The sequence below is a fragment of the Lithobates pipiens genome, unplaced genomic scaffold (genome assembly GCF_037356315.1).
Source record: "Lithobates pipiens isolate NorthernLeopardFrog02 unplaced genomic scaffold, aLitPip1_a1.2 Scaffold_8, whole genome shotgun sequence".
NCBI lineage: Eukaryota > Metazoa > Chordata > Amphibia > Anura > Ranidae > Lithobates > Lithobates pipiens.
In genome coordinates, this window is record NW_027507903.1 from 24011319 (window position 1) to 24026030 (window position 14712).

Here is a 14712-nt window from a genome sequence, read left to right on the forward strand (position 1 = left end):
AGTAATGCCCTTCAGTGTCGCCCATTAGTGCCACCCATCAATGCCCATCAGTGCTGCCTATCAGTGCCCACCAGTGCTGCCTATCAGTGCTCACCAGTGCTGCCTAACTGTGCCCACCAGTGCCACCTAACAGTGCTCATCAGTGCTGCCTAACAGTGCCCATTAGTGACGCCTAACAGTGCTCATCAGTGCCACATATCAGTGCCATCTATCAGTGCCCATAAGTGCGGCATATTAGTGCCTCCTCGTCGGTGCCACCTAATCAGTGCCCAGAAGTGCCGCCTTATCAGTGACCATAAGTGCCACCTCATCAATACATGTTTTTTGTGAAGGGGAGTAGAGTTGGGGTGTCCCTGAATGGCAGCTTGGAAATGTGGTCACCCTAGTGCAGAGATGTACCTTCAAAAGCTGACAGAATTCCAATGCATAGGGAATATACATGTTAGTTTTATTTTCTTTGGCTTTTCCCCTCCTCTATTTTCTCTTTCAAAAAGTTTTTATTCTCAATTCACAGACAGAATACACAGTACATTGTTAAAATAGTTTCGGTATAACAAAGTATGTAAAACAATGAAACAAACAACTTGCGACATCATACTCGATAACACGGTACAGACAAGCAAATGCGTATGCCGCGTAGAGCTGTACGAAGAGTATTTACTGGAACATATAGCGAACAGAATTGAAACATTCCGATTGTATCGGAGTCAGTTAGTTTAGATACACTCTTCCTCTAAGTTAGTTGTAAATAGAGGAGAAATGGTACTGCATGTACAAAAGATTTCCATATAAAGAGAGGGGAGGAGAAGGAGAGAACAGCTAGAAGAAGACAGAAATAAAGGTCGGAAAATAGAATGACGGGAAAGGGGAGAAAGAATAGGAGAGAAGAAAAGAAGGAAAGTCGGTCAATCGGTCCGTACAGACCCAGGCCTTCATACGCTTGAGACCATCCCAATTCTGCGAATAACTTAGGGCTCAAATAGATAGGGGTCGAAATCCGGGGGTAGAAAGTGTTGTATCCAGGGTTGCCATATTTTGTAGAACTGGGGCATACGATCGAGGAGTTTCGCCTCTGATTTGGAGTGAATCATGGCCCTTGTTACCCTATTCTTCATTTCCGCCACCGAGAGCGTAGGGGTTTTCCACGCCTTGGCAATAGTTTGTTTAGCAGCTGTGGTGAGTTGCAAAAATAAGGCCAATTGACTACGAGTGTAGTTATGGGGAGTAGAGTTGAGAAAGGCCAACGAGGGGTCAGGTAAAATAGAGTGTCCCGCAAGGGTTGATGCAATCTGGAAGGAAGTTATCCAAAAACGCTGTGCTACTGAGCAAGACCACCATATGTGGAAGTGTGTGCCCGCTGCGTTACAACCCCTGAAGCATGTAGCGGGATATCCCGGAACAAATTTGGCTATCCTGGCTGGGACCAAGTACCAGCGCATAAGGACTTTATAATTAGCTTCAGAGGCTATAACATTCTGCGTTGCTTTATTTGTGTTAGTCCAGATTGTGTTCCATGTGTCTACTTCGAGGTCTAGTCCGAGGTCTGTGGACCAGCCCCTAGTATAGGATGGGAGTGATGTAGGGGAGGAGGAGAAATGAGTGTACAGTTGGGAGATAATGCCTGGTGCATGTGGGTCTGTTTCGCATATTTGCTCATAAAAAGAGTTACTATCATGGGGACTAGTAGGTTTAGGGATTGAGTTGAGGAAATGGGCGATCTGTAGATAACGAAAACATTCGCTATTGGGTATGTGCGATTGGGCCTGGAGTGTAGGGAAGGACCTGATTTTGCCTTTGTGTATAAGGGTACCAACTCGGTCGAGCCCTGCTCCAGACCAAGCCGTAAATAATCCAGGTTCAGAAAAGGCAGGGATAAATGATGGGTGGCCGATAATAGAGAGTAATGGTAGATGACGAGATTTAAGTCGGAAAGATTTGTGGGTCTCGTCCCAGATTCTAAGGGAATGGGCTGTAATCGGATTGCTAAGTCTTCTTCTCTGTGTAGGGGGGAGCCACAAGAGATTAGATATACTTATCGGGGAGGTGTCTATAGCTTCGAGGCTGACCCATTTCGGTATCTCCGTTTTAGCATGGTATAGGGTGAGTTGTGCGATTTGAGCTGCACAGTAATAGTATCTAAAATTTGGTACTCCCAATCCACCTAATGACTTGTGGCGGTACATAGTAGCTTTAGTGACTTTAGGCCTAATTGTTCCCCAGATGTATTTGAATACTTTACCTTGAACCAGGCGATGAAAATATAGTGGGACACGAATCGGGAGGACTCGGTATAGATATAATAATTTAGGTAACAGTGTCATTTTGACTGCCACTATGCGACCCAACCACGATACACACAGTGGTTGCCAGGAAGATAGAAGACTAGTCAGCTTCCTAAATAGCGGAAGATAGTTATATTGGAACAAATGCAACGGATCTTTCGTGATATGGACCCCAAGATATGGGATAGAGGATGAGGACCATTGAAAAGGGAAATTGCTGCGAAGAAGATTAAGCTCATCACTCGGCAGAGATACGTCTAAAGCTCTAGATTTAGCCTGATTGACCTCTAGGCCAGAAATAACAGCGAACTTCTCCAGTAATTTGCATAAATTAGGCAAGGTTGTATGAGGAGTTGTAACGAACAGCAAAGCATCATCTGCAAACAGACACAATTTATGTGTCGTGTTTGCTATCTCCAATCCCCGGATGTTCGGGTCTGCCCTTATTAAAGCAACCAAGGGTTCGATAGCTAAGGCGAACAACAAGGGGGAGAGGGGACAGCCTTGTCTCGTTCCTCGCTGTATAGGAAAGCGTTCTGACTTAAAGCCAGCATAGCGTACATAAGCACAAGGTTGGGTGTATAGGGCTCCTATCCATTTGAGAAAGTGAGGACCAAATCCCCAATATTGTAGTATATATTGCAGATATGGCCAAGAGACCGTATCAAATGCCTTGCGTATATCCAGTGAGAGCAAATGCATGGGAATCTTACGAGCTTTAGCAATATGCTGTAGCAAGACGACCCTCCGGACATTATCACTGGCCTGTCTCTTGGGGATGAACCCAACCTGGTCCTTATGTATCAGTTTCCCTATTACTGGATTAAGTCGTAGCGCTAGGACCTTGGCCAGAATTTTGACGTCAACATTAAGTAATGATATCGGCCTAAAGTTGGACCATAAAGTAGAATCAGTGTTCGGTTTAGGAATCATCGAAATAATAGCTGTTAGAGCATCTCTGCCGAAGGAATGTTGCTGGAGGAGAGAATTAAAAGATTTAGTTAAAAGGGGGGAGAGGGTGTGGGCAAATTTTTTGTAATATGATGCCGGTAAACCGTCTGGGCCTTTTGTTAGGTTTAAGGGACTTGATAGCTGCAAGAATTTCTACATTGGATATAGGTGCTTCTATCGTTGAACGGTCAGTGTTTGAAAGGTTAGGGAGAGATAGCGGATGGAGAAGGGAGTTCGCCTGGGCGCTAGAGAAGGGTGCACCAGGTTCATATAGTTTAGACAATCGAGTACTAAATTCTGTTAAGATTTTCACTGGGTTATTGGTCATGCCACCTTGTGCCAGCCGAAGCTTAATAGGTTTAAAGGACCTATCAGGTTGCCGTAGGCGCAGTGCTAAAAAGGTGCTAGGCTTGTTCGCCTTTGTATAAAGTGTATGCGCCGATTTGTGGATAGACTTATCTGCCTCTTCAGCAAGCACAAGATCCAGGGCCAACTTGGCTTTATCTAGAGCAAGTCTATTAGTCTCAGTGGGGTCAGACTGAAAGAGAAGAAAGGAACGCTGGTGGTCCTCCTCTAGCTGTTGTAACTGGGCCTGTCTGAATTTCTTAAGGTGAGAGGATACCGAAATGCATGTACCTCGGATAACTGGTTTATGGGCTTCCCAGAGGAGGGTAAGAGATATTCCCGGGGTGTCGTTAAAAGAAACATAGTAGTTTAAGGCCGTCTGAATATCTAGACAATAAGACGGATTAGAAAGCTGAATTTCGTTCAAAGACCATGTTCTATCTGTGTTCTGCGGGATTATTGACGAAACTGTCGTGATCACCGCGCTATGGTCAGACCAGGATATCGGGTGTATGCGGGAATGCAACAGAGTGGGCGCAGCAGCTAGCGGGATGAAGATGTGGTCAATCCTCGAAAAGGATTTATGTGGGTTTGAATAAAAAGTATAGTTCTTCTTAAGGGGGTTGCATTCACGCCAAGTATCGAGGAGCGTCGCGTGAGCAAGCTGCTTGCTTAGTCTTTTAGAGAGAGAAAAATTTTCTGACGAGTATGGGGACTTATCCAGGTGTGGATGCAGGACTAAGTTAGAGTCGCCGCATACGTAAAGCGCTCCTCTAGCATGTGTCTGAATTATCTGTAGTAAATGTGGGAAAAAAGGGTTAGGGTTAGTATTGGGGGCGTAGTATGACACAAAGGTAACTTCCGTGTCCTGTATATGCCCTGAAACTAATAGGTAGCGACCTTCCGGATCTCTTACTTCTGACGAGATAGAGAATAGAAGAGAATGGTGGAATGCTAAGAGGACTCCTTCCTCTGTGCTTCGTGGAAGAGGAGGCTGTGTAAACTTGGGGAAATTTGGCATTGAAAAATTTAGGTGTGGTATGGGCTGCAAAGTGTGTTTCTTGTAGTGCGACTACTTGGGCTTTCAAGGAGATAAAGGTTCTAAAGGCCTTAACTCATTTGTTGGGGGAATTGAGTCCCTTCACATTGAGTGATAAGATACTCAGGGGGGCCATGAGATTTGGTAGAAAAAAGCGGACATTAGCCTACCCAGGGCTGCACGGACCGATCGACCATAGATGTGAGGAGGAGACAATAGAGAAAGACATGACAGAACAAAGGATAGAGTAGAGAGCAGAGAGTAGAAAAGGTGAGAGGAGAAAAAGAGCGTTGCATGGGGCGGTGTGGGCCGAGCCCAGCAACTAGGGGGAACGACAATCAACCCGCCGACTCGCCAGTCAACAGGGGGTCGCACCATCAGAAGGGGGAGCAGTGACAATTCACCACTGCGAACCGGTAATGAAAAGGCATACATTTGCAAGTAGAAAACATTGTTAATGACAGAATACGATTCAAACATAAAGTAAGCTGAAAAGCCCAGGGGTATGGACTGGGAAACTTATCAAGTAATATTAGTAATATTATATATTTTAAACCTTATTTTAGTTCTGCCGGGATTTGAGAAGTCATGGCAGCTCAAATAATAGGGAGGTAAGGAGGGGACGGGGAACAGGGAAAAAGTGATGGGGGGGGGGGGGGGAACAGGGGGAGGGGGGGAACAAGGTAAGGTAGGGAGGGGGATCCAGGAGAGTAAGAGTAAGCAAAGACAATAGGAGCATCATGTGACATTTCCATTCTGAAAGTAGCTAAAAATACATGAATAAATAAATATCTCGCGAGGAGATGAACAGGCCTGCGAGTCAGTGACTCATCAATCTTGGCCAGATCATCGGCCCGCGAGAAAATAACTAGGATGGTCAGAAGGTATATCCACTACCGGTCTAACTTGGTCGCCAACTGTCACATAGAACAAATATAAAGCTGTACTGGTTTAGTAAATATTGTGGCGGCACAGACTAAAAGGAAACAATGAGGGCATCAAAGCAGAAGAGCCCGGTATAGTGTGTCTAAGTTAAAAAAAAAAAAAAAAAAAAAGGGGGGGGGGGGCAAATGGTAGGAGGGGTAAAGATATGGATAAAGTACTTTGGAGAAAGTGGCAGTGTCTTAGTCTCGGCTTCCTGCCGGGATCAGTATAGGCTTGCAGGCCTGTGCTCAAATAACGTGAGTCTCGTGGTGAGTTCAGGTTACGGCAGTAAAAATTGGGGAGACAAAAAACAAAAAGAAGTAACTGAACAGAAGGGGATCAGCGAGGTATGAATACCTTTGGGCTAGGATAGCTCAGTCTAGAAGAGGACTTGGGGGTGCCTCGCCGAGGCACAGATACGCCAGGGAGATCCTGCCGATTCCTCCTCGGGGTAGCCATGTTAGGATAGGGTGTAGCTCGTGCCGGGGTTCGAGGCACCACATCTCCCACTGGAGGGGGTGGGGCTGACGGAGCCAGTTGGAGGCTCTCTAAGAGGGCTTGAAGAATCGCTGGCGTAGAGCAGGTGTGTTGCTGCCCCTGGTATGCGAAGTAAAGAGCAAATGGGAACCGCCATGCATACTTAATTTGATGTTGTTGAAGGATTCGCAACTGTGGCTTCATTGCATGTCTCTTTGCAATTGTTAGTGGGGCTAAATCCGTGAATAGCTGGTAGGAATGGCCCTGGAACTGAAGGTTGTTCTTTTCGCGGGCTATAGACATGAGTTGCTCATCGGCCCTGGTTTTCAAGTCCGCCGTGCGTTGACCCAGCTCACGAATTTCTCGGGAAAGTCTATCGGTTATCTGATCCGAAGTTGTTTTCAGCGCTTTCTTAAGCATTAGATCCATATGTGCCAGGAAATCGGCCTGGGACATGCCAGAAACCGGAGGCGTTGGGGAGGCCGGAGATTCAGGCCGCTCACCTTCTTCCTCGCTACTGCTACCGTGGTCCGGGGTAGGCCTTGTAGTTGTGTGGCAGCAAGGGCCTTCACCGCCATTTTAGAGGAGGCGCGCGCCAAGGCCTCTTTAATAGGTTTCTGCTTTTGCTTCCCTCGCTGGCCCGTAAGAACCATCCCGGGTGAGGGGCAGTAGGGTACCCGAGGATCGGAGCAGATTCGGGAATCGTTAGCAGTGAAATACGGCGTTATATATCCCGGTTCAGCAGCGGTGAGTGCGGAGCTCTAGTGACTTGCGTCCGCCATGCTGAGCTCCGCGCATGCCCCCCCCCCCCCCCCCTCCTCTATTTTCACCCGGTGATCTGGTCAATGACACACATACCTCTCAATATTTTGAGATGGGAAGGAGAGACACCTACTAGCAAACGTATGTAGGCATAGGACACGCCCCCTGCTACTCTCTTTAAAGGGGACATAACAAAAAAAAAGGTTAATCAAATCCACAAGTGCTTTTTTTACCACTAATATCCCTTTATATTGGCTTTTAAAATAAATTAATAATAAATAAATTGGATGAAAGGTTTAGCACTGGGAAACACTTTTTGAAAGATAAAAAGTGAATTTTATATACAACTATATAGATCAGACTAAAATGAGGAAATAGGGACAGAGGGACATTGCTCCAAATCAGGCAAAGTCCCTGCAAATCAGGGACAGTTAGAAGCTATGGACACATCTCCGGTATTAGTGAGACATAATGCTGGAAGAAAGAGCACAGGAGGCACAACTGACAGCAACATTGTCAGTCTGGGGAAAGGTAGTGTTGGATGTCTTGGCAGATTTGGATGCACTAACAAACTGAAGCCAAACTCCAGCTGACATTTTTTTATTGAGTTACAGCAAACAGTCTTCATTTTTTTCTTTTGGGATAAACGTTTTACATAAATAAATGAAATCTGAAAGTTGTAAGCACCCCTGCCAGTGTTAAGTGGTTTGTCCCATCCATGTAAACAGATACGTTCTACTGGAGAGCTTGTGCTTTTGAAAAAACAACAGACTTGCTGACTGGATCACCAGGTGAAAATAGAAGATAGAAAACCGAAAAAAGAAAATGAATGCAGCAATCGCATCAAAGAATTGGTAAGCAGCTGCAATATAATAAAATGTTTGCTTTTGGGTTTGATACCGCTTTCATTCTGAAAGAAATAGTTTGTTGTGTCATATTATGCGATTCGGCACTGCATCGCTTTAAATTACAATTGCGCGGTCCTGCGACGTTGTAACCAAACAAAATTGTCTGTAAAAATATGCTAAAGCGCTGATGTGAATAAATATTAAAATATGTAAGAAATAAATATTAAAAGATAACTAAATAATATAGCTACAATTATATGCGTGACCTGAGACACAAAAATAAAATATTTTAGATGAATAATGGTGCTAATATTAACCTAATAATTGCGCTTATATACTAATATATAAAATAAAAATTGTATATACTTATATTTTGTATGGTTTACTTTATGTTCATAATTATTCGCATAATTTGGTGGTACAATGTGCAATATTAGTAGGTTAATTTTACCGCTATTATTATATAAAATAACCAAACAAAATTGACGTCCTTTTTTTTTCTCACACATAGAGCTTTCTTTTGGTGGTATTTGATCACCTCTGCGGTTTTTATTTTTTGCGCTATAAACAAACAAAGAGTGACAATTTTGAAAAATATATATATATATATATTTTTTTTTTACTTTTTGCTATAATACATATCCCCAAAAAATATGAAAAAACAAATGTATTCAACAGTTTAAGCCGATATATATTCTTCTACATATTTTTGTTAAAAAAAATTTTTTTAAATCGCAATAAGCGTATATTGATTGGTTTGCGCAAAACTTATCACATCTACAAACTACGGGATAGATTTAGGGACTTTTATTTATTTTTTATTGTTTTTACTGGTAATTGCAGCAATCTGCACATTTTTTTGCGGAACTGTGACATTACAGCAGGCAAATCTGATGCCAAATGACAATTTTTGGGGACAAGTGACATTATTAAATTGATCAGTGCTATAAAAATGCACTGATCATAGTTACATAGTTAGTCAGGTGGAAAAAAGACACAAGTCTATCTAGTTCGACCATAAAAATAAATAAATAAAATAAAAAATATCATACAATCCTATATACACAGTTGATCCAGAGGAAGGCGAACCCCCAGAGGAAGGTGAACAAACATGTTATACTTACTTGCTCTGTGCAATGGTTTTGCACAGAGCATCCCAGTGGCTCAGCCCCGCCGCACCCCGCCCCGTCCCCACTCTCTCTTTATGGCTCACTGGCTGTGATTGACAGCAGTGGGAGCCAATGGCTCCTGCTACTGTGTCTCAGCCAATGAGGAGAGAGAGACCTGGGACAGCCGAGGCTTGTGTGCACATCCAGCATCATCTTCCTGGACTGACACAGTCATGTAAATTCAGGTGCTTATATATTCTAAAGAATATGTGCCTGCTACACCATGGACTAGTATGAAAAGGTATCCTGTTCTCTTTGTATTGTTTCCTCTGTGTGAAATCCCTTTATCCCTGTATCGAAAACTGACCACACTAGGCATGAGAGCCCAACGTGGTCAGTTTGCTAGCTGTGCTGAAAACTCAGCCTGCTATCCTCCAATGATCCAACTTTTTTTGACATGCCCCCTCTCTGCACAGCCATTCACTGGCAAGACCAATGTACTGCTGTTTCTCCTCCCCCAGCAGTCTGAGCTTCTTATGCAGCTGAGAACAGAGCTTATATAATCACTTTTAAAAAAAGGAGGGGGAGTATTTATAATGTTTTCTTTATACCTTTACCAGTGGTGGCTGCGCATGCAGGGAGCCGCCCCCCCAATCCATGCACCCATCCCCTAATCTACATGCAGGGTGCCGGACACATGTATTCCAATGTTTTTTTTTAAGCACATGATTGGAGCCAGAGGCTCTAATTGGCTTTAAAAAGGGTGGGCTCGGGGCGCAGAGCACCCAGTTGTGTGATATTATTTAATTAATTTGCGCTAATGTTTTCCTGTTTCTTCTCCCGGCCAATCAGGAAGCGGGACCCGATTGGCCGGGAGTCCTAAGACCCAATTGGCCACGAGTCCTAAGTCCTGATTAGCTGTGAGGAGAAGCGATCGACTAGACTCAGGAGCAGGGGCATCGGCAGGGGGTGGCTAGGGGGGCTGGAGCCCCGAATGGGTCCCCGAAAAGCCCTGAGTCTCGGGAAGGCGCCATCAAATTGTTAGCCCCAAGCACCGCCGTAACCTAGCAGGTCCCGCCTTCTGGAGCTATGATGGACGTCCCACTGGTCCAATGGCAGGACAGCAGAATGTGTGACATCCATCATAGGCGCTGCAGGCTCCAGGAGGGCGGGAATTACAATGCCGCCGCTGCGTCGCACCACTTCACTGAGATGCCCACTCGGCGCTCGGAAAGATCATCAGGGCAGCGGAGGAGCGGTCGGGTGATCTGTCAGTGACTGTGCTGGGGGTGGATGGCAGAGTGAAGAAGATCTCGGTGGCAAGGTCAGTGTATGTTAGGTAGGTGTAATTGTATGCATGTCAGGTAGGTCAGTGTATGTTAGTTAGGTCAGTGTATGTTAGGTAGGTCAGTGTATGTATGTTAGTCAGGTCAGTGTATGTATGTTAGGTAGGTCAGTGTATGTATGTTAGGTAGGTCAGGGTATGTATGTTAGGTGTATGCATTTCAGGTAGGTAAGTGTATGTTAGGTCAGTGTATGTAGGTGAGGTCAGTGTATGTAGGTATGTATGTTAGGTAGGTCAGTGTATGTATGTATGTTAGGTAGGTCAGTGTATGTAGGTTAGGTCAGTGTATGTATGTTAGGTAGGTGTATGCATGTCAGGTAGGTCAGTGTATGTTAGGTAGGTAGGTGTATGCATGTCAGGTAGGTTAGTGTATGTAGGTCATGTAGGTGAGGTCAGTGTAATGGTCAGTGTGTCAGATAGCTGAGTGGTAAAAATTGATGGGCACTGGTAAGCCCCAGGCAGCAACCAGCAAGTGAGCTCACCCAGCCAAAAAACCCCGTGCCACGACCACCCTGGACCCCAACCCCCCCCCCCCCCGGTGCCAGCATTGGACTTCGGGCTGAAGCCCCTGGTCTTTTTGCCACCTAGCAACGCCCCTGCTCAGGAGGAGACATGGGGGGGGGGGGGCGCCGAAGCCGCAACCTGGATGAGGTAAGTGCGGGGCTGACGGGGCCTGGCTGGCGACAGGTGAGTGATGCGGCAATCAATCGAGGGGGGTTAGTTGGTTGGCTGGTTGGGGAGTGGAAATGCAGGCCACCCCCCCCCCCACAAGAAAATTGAGCACCAGCTACCATTGATCTTTACACAAAAGTTTTGCCTTTCATTTCTATTTTAAACGGAATGGGTTGATTTACAAGGTGAGGGTTCACATATATTTTATTCACAAATGTTTGACACAGATTAGCCCTTGCTCTTACCTGTCACCTTTTGAGTTGAATCAAAGCTGCAGGCTGATCACCGGGGGAGAGACCATGAAAATGCTTGACATCATCTCAGCCTAGGCAAAGTCACTTGCTTGGAGCTCAAGGGCTTCTTGGCTTCTTATAAATGATAAGGTACGGCTTATTTGAAAGATCATAATGTTGGCGTACATTGTGACATGTCAGGAATATATTCATGCAGACTTGTAAAGTTACTGAAAGGTCAACTCTAACAACTGTCACATTGTTCCCTCATGATGATTGCAAAGAGAAATGAACGGCAGATTTCTGTACAAGAGGGTCTGGGCTTTTTTTCATATGTATTTATGAGTGCTTTTAGCTATTCTTTCGTTAACATACAGCACAGCCGGAAAGTATTCACAGCGCTTCACTTTCTCCACGTTTTTTTTATGTTACAGCCTTATTCCAAAATGGGCTCAATTAATTATGTGCCTAAAAATTCTACAAACAATCCCCCATAATGACAACATGAAAGAAGTTTGTTTGTAATCTTTGCAAATATATTAAAAATAAAAAAGGGAAATAATCCCATATACAAAAGTATTCACAGCTTTTGCTTAATACTTTGTTGAAGCACCTTTGGCACCAATTACAGCCTCAAGTCTTTTTGAGTATGAGGCTACAAGCTTGGCACACCTATTTTTGGGCAGTGTCTCTCATTCTTCTTTGCAGGATCTCTAAAGCTCCATCAGGTTGGACGAGGAACATCGGTGTACAGCCATTTTCAGATCTCTCCAGAGATGTTCAATTGGGTTCAAGTCTGGGGTCTGGCTGGGTCACTCAAGGACATTCACAGAGTTGTCCCGTAGCCACTCCTTTGTTATCTTTGCTGTGTGCTTAGGGTCGTTGTCCTGTTGGATGATGAGCCTTTCCCCTAGTCTGAGGTCCAGAATGTTCTGGAGCAGGTTTTCATCAAGGATGTTCTCTGTACATTGGTGCATTCATTTTTTCCTCAATCCTGACTAGTCTTCCAGTTCTTGTCGCTGAAGAACATCCCCACAGCATGATGCTGCCACCACCATGCTTCACTGTAGTGATGGTACTGGCAGGTGATGAGCGGTGCCTGGTTTCTTCCAGACATGATGCTTCCCATTCAGGCCAAAGAGTTCAATCTTTGTTTCAGCAAGCCAGAGAATTTTGTTTCTCACGGTCTGAGAGTCCTTCAGGTGATGTTTGGCAAACTCGTAGGCGGGCTGTCATGTGCCTTTTACTAAGAAGTGGCTTCCACCTGGCCACTCTACCATACAGGCCTGTTTGGTGGAGTGCTGCAGAGATGATTGTTCTTCTGGAAGGTTCTTCTCTCTCCACAGAGAAATGCTTGAGCTCTGTTAAAGTGACCATCGGGTTCTTGGTCACCTCCCTGACTAAGGCCCCTTTCCCCCAATCGCTCAGTTTGGCTGGGCAGCCCACTCTAGGAAGAGTCCTGGTGGTTCCAAACTTCTTCCATTTACAGATGATGGAGGTGACTGTGCTCATTGGGACCTTCAATGCTGCAGAAATCTTTCATTTCCCTTCCCCAGATCTGTGCCTCCATACAATCCTGTCTCGGAGGTCTACAGAAAATTTGTTGGGACCTTATATAGACAAGTGTATGCCTTTCCAAATCATGTCCAATCAACTGAACCTACCACAGGTGGACTCCAATCAAGTTGTAGAAACATCTCAAGGATGATCAGTGGAAACAGGATTTACCTGAGCTCAATTTTGAATGTCATGGCAAAGGCTGTGAATACTTATGTACAGTACATGTGAGGCAAGACAAGTCATTTGCACCCCTAACCCATGGAGATTTAGCGCTCATGGAGTCCTTTCCATTCCTACAGTATTAAAACCCCTTATGGTACATTTTAGGATGCACCACTCTGTCTCTTTGTTCTCCCTTCTTTCCCTTTTATCTCTCTCTATCTTCATTTCTTGTTTTTTTTCCCCCATCCCTCTCTCTAGCCATCTTTCCTGTTTTTTCTCTCAGGCCGCATACACACGCGGGGACTGTTCGCTCAACTTTGTCCGTCAAACAGTTTCAGCGGACAGTCCGCTCAAAATTAGCATGGACGGACATGGCCACACACGTTGAACGAACAGTCCGCTGAAACCGTGCGCGATGACGTGAACGGCACGTACAACGGGACTAGAAAACGACGTCCTATACACTGCAATGCAACCTTCGGCGTGTAAATTCTTTCTGAGCATGCGCGAGACTTAGTTTGACGAACAAGCCTACACACGAGGGGACTGTTCGCTGAAACAAAGTTTCAGCGGACAGTTTTTCGGAAATTCCGAAAAACTTTGTTCAGCAGACTGTTCGCTGAAACTGTCCGCTGAAAGCCCACACACGAGCGGACTGTCCGCCGAAACACTGCTCAGCGGACAAAGTTGAGCGAACAGTCCCCGCGTGTGTACGCGGCCTTATTCTTTCTCTCCATTTTTATTTGTTCCCCCCCCTCTGTTCCTCTCGCTTCCATGCATTCTCTATTTTTATTCCTTTTCTTACTCCTTGGTGGGGGGATGGGATCAGTGGCAATGCTGGGGGGAGTTCTGATCAGCCAACTTAGGTGCTCTAGATCAAGGTCATCTGCTGATCTGAGAACCGTGGTGGGGACATTTAATGGCAATTACTATAATCACAGGTAGTGTTACTCCGACTTCAATGTGTCTCCGTCATTGTGATGTCTCGTAGCAGTGACAACTATGCCGAAATCAGGAGATAGGGTCTCCTCCAACCCCTCCCAATTCACATTTCTCACCAATCAGCTGACCTCTAGTCTCTGCCCCCCAGCCATGCCGTGAACTGAATGGGTGGCTGCGAAGAGGCTAAGTGGGCAGCCGCGGGCTCCAGGAACAGCCCCCCCTGGGTGGATGCAAAAAGGCTTCAGGAACAGCCCAGGATTCGGTAACTACTGGCAAATCATCATTTGACCCCCAGGTTGAGAACCTCTGCCCTAGATGGTCTGGCAGCGTATCAGTGTGCCATATAGGGGACAATCCCCTACAATCCAAAACCTGTTTTGATAAGAGAAACAGAAAAGGGCTGGCGACTTGGATGCTCTTGAATAAAAGTCCTTTATTTGGTTACATGGGTACATGGGTACAGGCTATGCTGATGCGTTTCGTCTAAGAAGCCTTCATCAAATTTGATAAGAGGTCAGGAAAATCAAAAGGTTGGCAATCGTGTCACTTGTGATATATATTTTAAGTAGTGATAGCAAACTTGAAGAGGACTATGCCATCCAAGCAGTCAGGGATGGGCTGGGCCGGGGGAAGGGTGGAAATTTCCCCCCAGGCCGGTGCCTACATTATCTTTAAAACGGCCGCTGCGCTGGCTGGCTGTTCATTTTTTTTTTTTTTTTTCAGGCTGTGACGGGCAGCCTGGGTCACACAGTGTCAATTACGTCGGCCGTGGTGGCCGCTGATTGGCTGGCTCAATGCTGCTGCCCAGCCTGCGCTGCATTGTGGGAGTTGTAGTCCGGCTGCGCTAAAGCTCCTGGAGGTGTGAGCGCAGCAAACTACAACTCCCACCTCCCAGGAGTCTCAGAGGCCGGCCAGGTATGTGGCACTTCAGGGGAGGGGACGCCCGGTGTCAAGAACGTCATGTTGCACGTGACCTGCTGTGCTTATGGGCGCTGAATCGAGGAGAGGCTAGATTATCACCCCCACCCCCAAAGAGTGGCAAGGACCTGGCTCAGTGTCTC